Consider the following 10,957-nt stretch of genomic DNA (forward strand, 5'->3'; position numbering starts at 1 on the left):
GTACTGGGTGATGCCAAACTCCTCTTGCCACAAATAGTATTGAAGCAATTTCGAACATCCTCGTCATGAGATACCAAGGAAAATGAATGATAATGATGTGTAGAGAACCCTGTGGAGCTCTACTCCCCGAGTCCAATCCAAACGGTTAGGGGGCACCAAGTACAGAGTTTTGTCACATCAACATCATAGAGGTTCCAATGTACCCACGTGATCCTATTTTTTGAGTGAGAAGAGGAGTAGAATTAAAATTCCTACATTAGGAATCCTCACAAGAGTAGGGAAGAGGAGTACAAATAATTTCACTCTCCGATATATAACTAGAATCAAAATAGTTTTTCACTAGACTCGACTCGGACAAGTTCGATCAATCAAGGGGGCTCCTATGTTGGTACTCCTTTCATACCAACTTGTAATACCCAAGATGCGGCACTATCCTCAACCTGTCCCGAGGGCCTTGATAGGGACATAAGCGCATATTGTTGTTTTGCAAGAATGGATATCGTTACAAGTACCTGTAAAGAGGAGATGAGTATATGGTATTGTCTTACACTCGCCACAAGCTAAATCATGATCATCTCAAATACAATCATCCATGGCAATCATCATACATAAAAGCAGGGTGCGACTACTGGCGAAATAAAATGATGAAAGTGACATCCATCTTGCTATCCCAGACTGCTGACCTGGAACCCATCATATGATCTTTGAAGAAGAAGAAGAAGAACTCCAAATCAAACATAACAACCCCAAAGCATCACATTACCTGTACCTGCAACTATTGTTGTATTAATCCGTGAGCCATGGGGACTCACCAATATCATTTCCAAGGGTATCAAGACTAGCAAAGCTTAATGGATGAGATATGGTTAACTGGTGAGGTTGCAACAATCACTAAGCATTTGATATCTGGCTAACTTACGAGTGCAAGAATGGGAAAAGTGATCTACACATAAACATATGTGAACTAGTAATGATCAATAAATGATCCTGAACACCTACTTACGAGTCAAACATAACCCCACCATGTTCCCTTCTTGGTTCAAACCTCACAAGAAGAGACAGTCATGGTTACGCACACGGTTGGTGTATTTTAGTTGAGTTTACTTCAAGCTTGCCATAATCGATTGTTAATTTTTTTCCTAGTTGCCACATAACCATGGGCATGGCTCTCAGAAAGGTTTAAGCCTGTAGAGGTGCTCCAACTCATCCATCACAAACTAACCACAACCTGTAGTGGAAAACCTCAACCTTGAGATAGCCCAAAGTATCCTCGAAATCTCGATGCACAATACATTCGCTAAAGGTAAAAAAAATCCAACAAGACCGCCGGATGTGTTGACAAACCCGATAGGAGCCGCATATATCGTTCATAGGACAGAATCGAAAGAGCACATCATAAAGTGGCCAGATTAAGGACCCGAGTTGCCCCAGGATGGCCCCACACGCGACTGTGTTTAGGACCAACACCATCAGCACTGACCCTTCGTGTATTATGTTGAATTAATCCGCGGATTCATGATGCCTTATGCTTTAATAAAGGTGTTCAATATTATTATGTTGGAAAATTTTAGTACCAATGTTGGGCCTTGCCTGTAGAGTTTATCCCAAAACGAATAATCAAGGGGGTCCCCATAACAACCCCAAGCATTCTAGGAGTGCTCAGTATGAAACATAACACCGGTAATCTGAAACTAGGGCGGGAAAGGTTGAACAAAACACCGAGCAAAAGGCCAAGCCTTCCACCATTTACCAAGTGTATATGTGCATTAAATTAAATAGCAAGAATATTGTGATATCCCAAAGATATCCATGTTATCACATGTACCAACCTGCACCTACAACTAGCAATGCTATAAGAGGGGGCTGAGCAAGCGGTAACATAGCCAACCAATGGTTTGCTAGGATGTGGCGGGTTAGAGGCTTATCATGTCATTTTGTGAGGCTTGAAAAACAAGTGGTAGGAAGCGAGATATAGGGTATAAACATTACAACTAGCGTGATAATGATAGTACTGGTATGTAGGGAAATGGTCATCTTGCTCGAGTGTAACGCCCAAGATGCGACCCTATCCTTATTATGGCGCGAGGTCCTTGACAGGGATATAAGCGCATCTCGTCGTTTCACAAGAATGGATATCGTTACAGTACATGTATTGACGAGAAGAGTATATGGAATTGGCTTAGACTCGCCACAAGCTACATCATAGTCACATCAATACAATACATACAATCATCATGAAGAAGAGCAGGATCCGACTACGGACGAAAACAAACGATAAAAGAACGACTCCATCCTTGCTATCCGAGGCTGCCGGCCTGGAACCCATCATAGATCGACGAAGAAGAAAGAATAAGAAACTCCAAATGAACAATCATCACACTCACGTCTTAATATCCTTTACCTGTACCTGCAACTGGTGTTGTAGTAATCTGTGAGCCACAGGGGACTCATCAATCTCATTTCCAAAGGTATCAAGACTAGCAAAGCTTAATGGGTGAGGTATGGTTAAGTGGTGAGGCTGCCGCAAGCGACTAAGCATTTATTTGGTGGCTAACTTACGAGTACAAGAATAAGGAGGGGGATGATCTACGCATAGCGGACGTGAACTAATAATGATCAAATGAATGATCCTAAACACCTACTTACGTCAAACATAACCCCACCGTGTCCTCGACCGGAGAAGGAACTCACGAAAGAGACAGTCACGGTTACGCACTTGGTTGGCATATTTTAATTAAGCTTACTTCAAGTTATCTAGAACCGGATGTTAAACAAAGTTTCCACGTTGCCACATAACCGCTGGCACGACTTTCCGAAAGATTTAACCCTGCAGGGGTGCTCCAACTAGTCCATCACAAATTACCACAAGCCGCATAGAAATCCTCGATCACGAAACTCGCGATCTCGTCGGACTCCTTAGTGGAAAACCTCAACTCTGAGATTACCAAAAGCATCACCGGAATCCCGATGCACAATACATTCGTGAAAGCTAAAACTAATCCAGTAAGGCCGCCCGACGTGTCGACGATACCGATAGGAGCCGCGTATCTCGTTCTCATGACACGACGGATTGTCCAAATTTCCGGTAGGCCAATCACAGAGTTGCCCTGGTAGCCACCGACGGTTGACAGGTTGGACCAAAACTCATGCGGAGCACTGGCCCTGGGGTTGATTAAATTTCCTCGGGTTAATTACTCCCTATGCGGTTCATTAGTTATTAGGCAAATGTAGTACCAAAGTTGGGACTTGCCAGACCAGTTTTATTCTAAGACGAATTATCAAGGGGGTCCCCATAACAACCCCGATCGTGTTAGGAGCACTCAATTATGGAATATAACATCGGTAGTCGAAACTAAGGCGGCAAAGGTGGAACAAAACACCAGGCTAGAAAGGCCGAGCCTTCCACCTTTTACCAAGTATATAGGTGCATTAAATTAATTAGCAATTAATAGGGTGATATAACAAGGAATCCATGTTATCACATGGAAGCAACTGCACCTACAACTAGCAACGCTAACACAAGGTTAAGCAGGTGGTAACATAGTCAAATAGTGGTTTGCTAGGTTGTGAACAGGTTGAAGGTTTTCATGGCAATGTTGAGAGGCTGATATTTAACAGGTGGTTGGCAACGAGACATAGCGATAGAAACATTACAACTAGCATGGCATTGATATAATGATATCTGAAATGGTCATCTTGCCTGAGATCCCGCTTGGAAGAAGAATGTCTCCCTGAAGCCGACGAACCGACATAGTCGAACGGATCCTCACATTCCGACACGCTTGCGGAACTCTATCGAGACGGAGCAAACCGGAAACAAGCATCAACACAGATATTCACCACAGCACATGCACAACAGGATGCAGTACCTAATATGATGCATGGATGCTCAACCCCCAATGATGCACTTAAACCATCCTAGCTCGGTAAACAAGTGCCACCTCATCACAAAGTGACACTTCTGCAGAACTGCTCAAAATGGGAATCCAGTGCCACCATTGGATTCCTTGGGTTCTTCTATCCCAAATCCATATATCATACTGCCATATTAGATGCAGAAAAACACCACAAAAAGTAAAAGAAAATAACACAGGATCAAACTACAACATATAGTCAAGAACAGGAACTGCTCCTGAGCCTGCCCAATTTGGGATATACCAGATTAGGCCATTCCATTTCTCGAATTATTCCAAACAAGGAGATATCACACAAGTCATAAATATATCACCAAAATATATAAACTGACACGGGGCCTACTGGTCATAGTCACCAGGGCCACTAGTACATGACACGTGGGCCCTGAGACCACGTGTGAGTGGCACACACAAACCACAACACATAAAAGAAATAATGAGAGAGGTGGGAGTCGAACCCACCATCTCCCTAGTGGAGTGCACAACCCCCACCACTGGGCTACCCACATATAGCTGTTCTATAGGGGTAGAAATGCAGACATACATCGCCTAAACTACTCAACCACAACAAGAAAGACAAATCCAAAAAATGGCGCCAGGGGGACTCGAACCCGCGATGCTGCGAAGGAAACACGGCTCGATTGCCACTGCGCTAACGTGGGGCTTCTTCCCTAAGAAGGAAGGAAATCAAAAATCTAAGAAAAAACATGAGGCGTCTTCCTGCTGGAGCAGAGAGACGCCGGCGACGACGACGCTCGCCACATCACACGCACATGCACGCGCACACACGACGCACATCTACGGGCTACGCGCTACAACACCTCACAGCACTATGCAAAAGGGCTCTAATACTAAGCATATATGGATGCATGCATGCAGGGCAGCGACAACTGCACAACCTGCCGGTGCAACTCCGGCAGGGCGGCGGCCCACGACGCAACAACGACGCTAGCGGAGGGGAAACGGAGGAGAGCAGGGCTGCGCTCACCCAAGGTGTAAAGGAGAGGGGCTCGCGGATGGAGAGGCACGTTGGCACGACGACGCTGTGCTGCAGAAAGTTTACCAGAAATGAAGAAGCTCCGGCCGCCGAGGAGGTCGGGGCCGTCGTCCTTGGTGGCTGCTCCCCGCGGGAATGGAACCCCATGGACGCTCGCGAGCTCCTGATCCAGAAGGGGGGAAGAAGAGGGCGCCGGATTACCACGACATCGGGCTCTTGCCAGAGCCGTCCATGGCGCGGTGCAGCTCGGGAACTCGCCCTGACGGTGCTAGGAGGGAGATGAGGAGGGGTACGGCGATGATTACGGTTTAGAGAGGCTGAGGGCTGCTAAATAGCTCGAACCACGAGGCTGGGGCCGTCTGATCGAGGGAGGAGAACAATCTATGGTGGCCAGGGGGGTCGTACAACGCTGACGCAGGCGAGGAGGAAGAAGGTGTCGCCAGCCAGGCCTCGGCCGATTGCGCGACAACTCGGCCTGGTGCTCTCTCTCTCACTACGTGAAGGTTTCCGAAATAAAACACCACACATCTTTAGTAATTCACAGGGGCTAAAAGGAAAAATAGTTTTGGTGAAAACAAAATATAATTGGGTTTCTAAATTCTTGCAGCAATTTATAAAAATATTTTGGGAACTTTTGAAGAATAAAATAAAGCTCCTTTATATAAAATGAGGCTCTGTTTTAAAATTAAAACAAAGGAAAATAAAACCCAAGAAGAGAGTGTTGCCACACACAATTATTAAAAGAAATCTTCACAGAAGATGAACATTTTTAATGGGCCCAAAACTTAAACTGTAAAACAGCCACAATAAAAATAAGAGAGGAGCGAAGGGGTTTTATGTCCATGGTGCAACAAGGGTTTTTGAAGTGGCTCTTGTTGCACCCACTCTCATCACACCATCAACACAATGCCACACTCACAAGGCACTAACACTCTAACAACAAGGAGCAACAAGCAACACATACAAATAACACAATTGACATGATGCCATGCATGATGCCATGATGCACAAGTGGTGAAGCCAAACTTGAACTCCTATGCCAATCTAACACAGGAAGAGTCGTACAAGGAAATATTACCAAAAGGGAAAGGTGGTGCATTGGGGCTATCTCATCGAGATCCCGCTTAGAAGAAGAACAAATCCATGAAGTATACGAACATGCATAGTTGAGCGACTCCTCACACTTTGTTATGATTTCGGAACTCTAGCGAGGACAAGAAAATCCGGAAACAAACAGATGGAACAGTAAACACCACAACATATTCATGATATGATGCACAGACAAATATGATGCATTTCCATTTAATTATGCATGGCATGGCGAAGCACAACAATCAAGTTCTACACATTAAGTGAAGTTCAATATGCAATGAGTTGCATATTGACGAAACTCCATCTTTGAATTATTTAATTCAGTCTTGTTTAGGTACCCAACAAATTTAAATGTTATTTATCATGGAAAGAGGTGAAGTATAAACAAACTACATCATCTAGGAAATTTAAATGAGGCCGGAAACAACATACAGTATTTCCAAAACGACCCCATATGCAAATTTAAAAAATGGTCCAGATCTGAACTAAACATATTTTATATTTATTAAATAGAAAAAAAGTTCACCATGTGATTTTACTCGTGAGTCTAGGCGATTTACATATATAGATCATTCAAAACGGAGCTACGACCTAAAATATATGACCAACACAAAATACATATGTCATGAATGCAAAATGAATGCAAACAACAACCACAAACATAGGGTCCATACCTAATATGGGTTCATTTGGACAAACTATACCACAATTTATCCTAAACCCTAGCTCATTCCCCTTGAAAACTATGCACGATTGTTCGTGATAGCTAAGTGTGCACCCTCCCTTGTCATGTAGTGTGCAAACATTGGGTTCATGCATAATATGGGATCATTTGGACAAACTATGCCACGGTTAACCCTAAACCCTAGCTCATTCCCCTTGAAAACCACGCACCCTTGTTTGTGATAGCTAAGTTGTGTGAAGGAAATTTCATGAAAGTACCTGCATTTGTGGTTTCTTATTTTTCTAGCAACTTAGTAACAAAAAATGACGATGTGCATAAGTTTCATATTTTTCAATTTTTTAAGATTAGTTATGCTCAACCCTAGCACCCAACCCCCTCTCAAACCCCTCAAACCCCTTTCAAAACCTCGCATGACCAGGGCGGTTGGATCGCTGTTTGGGAATGCTTCAGATGAGGCGCTAGGGTTTGTCTTAGTCAATCCGCGAGATGAGGCCTCAATGACTGGATCGGGCGGGTGTCCCGTGTGTGCTGATATTAGTGGCCCACCTCGCAGCGGGGGAACAGTGTCACGCGACAATGGCCGTGTGCTGCGTGCTAGACCGATGGGCCATCGTAGAGGCTTAGTCTCATCCCACCATTCATGCACCCGATGCAACCTGCCATGTATGCGCGGTGCCATGCAGCCGCATTGCACTAGGGAAATTAGTGCACCCTAGAGACGCAACTGTACTCATCGACATGCCAAAATTCAATGTGAAAAGATGAAGGAAGTGCTCCGTTGAACTTCCCGCACCGACGGTCCAGTCCCCTGCTCCGTTGAACTCATATCACTTCTCTAACTAAAGACTCGTGCATGCCATCATTGCAGCAATGCGTCATTTCATTGCTTCCACGCGCTGCCCAATCCAAAGCTAGTTCATCTGCCATGGTGAGGGAGCGATGGACCGCAAGGATCTCCATGGAAGGTCTCTGCCCTAGGGCGTCGGTGCCCGACACCAGGGGCGGCTCCAACACTGGAGCAGCTGCGGGATCTAACCTCGGCTCGGGCTCCAACTTTGGAGTATCCTTGTTTGGTATCCAATAGCTACTCAAACTACCCTGACCTCGATCTCGCGCCGTCTGAGATGTCTCATAACCGTAGGGAGCTCGAGGAGGAGGACGTCGAGGAGGAGGTGGCCTTCGAGGCGATGCATGAGAACCTCGACATCTACGACGTGGAAGACACGACTCAGGAAGACACACTGCCTCGTGTGCCCTTTGCTGGCATGCTCATTACCCAAACCAAGGAGGCCCTATGCGTAGCGCAATAGCAGCTCGACGAGGCGGTGCTAGCCGCGTCTCTGTCCACGACGCACGCGGAGGCTGTCAAGCGTCGGGTGCCTGAAGAAGAAGCCGCAACTGGAGAGCAGAGGAGGGCGGCTACTCTATGTTCAGCGGCCCTCGTCGAGGCGGAAGGTGAGGGGTCGTATGTCCTCATCCAATCCGCCTTCGATGATGACAACCACAACGACAATGACGGGATCATTATCCTTTCGGATGATGAAGACAAGTAGCTGTCCATCTTTTGTCGTTGTCGGCGTCGGTCGGCCATTTCATGTCGCCCTCTCCTTCAAATATGTATTAGTTAGAGTAATGTCACTATATATATTAGTTTTCTCTCTTAATCTATGAACATGTTTGTTAAGTTAATCCGACGTATTAGTTCGCCCCTCCCCTTTATATGTTGTGTTTTACTATTAATTTGTGAGCGCTCTCTTAATCTCTGAACGTTATCTCTTTTCCACACCACTAATTCGTGGCCCCTTTTGTAACTTAGAAATGTCAATTCGACTAGCCTCGACACTTCACATAAGCGAACAAATGCACAGAGCTGAAGTGGATAGCTCGATGCACAATCAAGCGATGGTCCCGGGTTTGACCCCCACGGGAGGTATTATTATTCTAGTGCATTTTGCAAATAAATTAGACACTCATAGGTGGGTCTAGTAGTGTCCCAATTGTGAGTATATTTCCCTTCTTTAACCAATATACTATATACTCACATGTGGGTCCTATGTGTCCCACACACCAGCATATGCACCACATAATGGTCAACTACATTGACCAGATGAAAATGCTCCACTTTGGGCAGACTTTAGCGCGGGCTGAGTGGTGGAGGGGAAAAGTGAGCGATGTTAGTTGGGTGGGGGAAAGCCGAGGAGTGCTAAGCAACCGGGGGCACAAAAAATAGAAATCCCTAAAATATATAACCAACACAAGATAAATATGTCATGAATGAAATGCATGCAAAAAACAACCACAAATATTTCAAATCATGGATGCAATAAGATATTATGAAACTACATGAAATTTTAGGCAAGTTTCATATACAACAAGTTCAAAATGGAGCAACGGTTCAACAATTACAATCAATTCAAGTTATAGTTATAATCTGCGAAACACAACAACATAGCAATTTGCAACCATCAAAACAACAAGCTACAGGAACCTAAAATGCACAAACAAGACATGAGGCAGTAGTATGTTATATGTCTTTCATTTCATCAAAAGGATCATGGTTAAAAGAGTCATGGATTATGACGCTCACAACATTTCTAGAAAATATAGTAGATTAGGACTTAGTGAAAATCACAGATTATCACAAACTAATTTAACATGAAGGAATATTCATGCCAAGTTTTAAATATGCTCCATAACTTATCATGGCACGAAAATGTACATCATGGCAGTTGACATAGTGAACTTCAGTTTGTTCCACATACGCATGGGAAAAAGACGCACATAATCATTGCTATTATCCACACAAGATGCAATGTTGAACATTATAGATTCTCATGCTTAGTGAAAATTAGAGTCGACATGAGCAACAACTTTTAACAAATTGACCCATTTGAGGCCAGAATTAAATATGATGCAAAGTCTATTCATGGCAACTAATGGCACACCATGATAGTCCATAAAATGCATTTCAAAAACTCCTAAGTGAGTGTGGTGCACTAAAGACTGGGGTCCCTAGTGCCCAGACTTGTGCAGAGGCGCGAAGAGCCCCTGCCGGCAGGGCATCGCAGGACCCAGACAAGGTACAAGTCCCAAGATTATCAAGGCCTCGGCAGTGTCGTGGATATAAGCCTGATAGTAGATGTGTTGGGTACGAAAGTAGAGGGCAGAGTCCTAGCTACGACAAGGTTGTATGAGTTCAGGCCCCTCTACGGTGGAGGTAACAGCCCTACGTCTCAGTGCTCTGGAGCTTTAGTGTCGAGTGGAATATAGATGTTACAGAATGCAAACCCTTGTGCGAGAGGGGAGGGGTGGCTTATATAGAGTGCGCTGCCTCTCATAAGTGTCCAGCCTTCAAGGGTGCAATAAGTGAGATTGAATGCATACGTTACATGTAATGTATGCCATAAATGACATTAACTACACTAGTCTAACGTCTGACCGTTAGCCTCGTCGGAATGGCTTCTGGTCTTCTATGTCTACTGGCTTCTGGTCTTCACCGAGTGGAATCCACTTGTCGAGTATCACGTAATCTTTCGAGTGGTTCTTTACCGAGTGGACCAGAGGTAGTCTTAATCTAGTCGGTAAGTATCTTGTGATCCTTAAGCTAATAATGAGGTGCCCTTGGGTAGGACTTATAGGTCAGGCCTATGAGCCTACCCTAGGGCTATAACCCCATCATTAGCCCCCGAATGGATCGAGGTTAGAGTGGTGAAGGTGTAACTGCAAATCTTGGTATAGCAGACTGAATTTGAATGTTCTTCAAAGTTTCACCGAATTGGTTGTCGACTGTAATCTTCATCATTCGCCTTGATCGATTCTTCTTGGTACAAAATATCTGAGTGGATTTGAAGGTCCGAGTGACCAAATGAAACTGCGCGTTTGACAAGATCTTTTGATGTGATCAATCACCGTGTCTGTTCCAGATTTTCTGGGATTCGAAAATTTTGATTGCCGCGCGTTACGCTGTGACGATGTGATCGACATCAAGTGGATCATGTCGCCTTGATTTCTGTGCCTCTATCTCCGCCTCGTATCTTGCGGTGGCCTGCGAATGGATAAGTCGAGGGCCCACTTGCCAGTGGCCCAATCGGCTGGTTATAAAAGCATTGAGCTCTAGGGTTTGGAACGTCATCGTCTTCTTCCTCTCGCCTGTCCTTCCTTCTCTTTAGCCACCAGCGTAGACCGAAGCAATCAATCTCATCGCCTCTACCATGACGAAGGGACAAACCGACAAGTTGGAGAAGGCAAAGAAGAAGGGCGTCGTCAAGT

Source organism: Hordeum vulgare, chromosome 7H (assembly GCF_904849725.1).
Source record: "Hordeum vulgare subsp. vulgare chromosome 7H, MorexV3_pseudomolecules_assembly, whole genome shotgun sequence".
NCBI classification, from domain to species: domain Eukaryota; kingdom Viridiplantae; phylum Streptophyta; class Magnoliopsida; order Poales; family Poaceae; genus Hordeum; species Hordeum vulgare.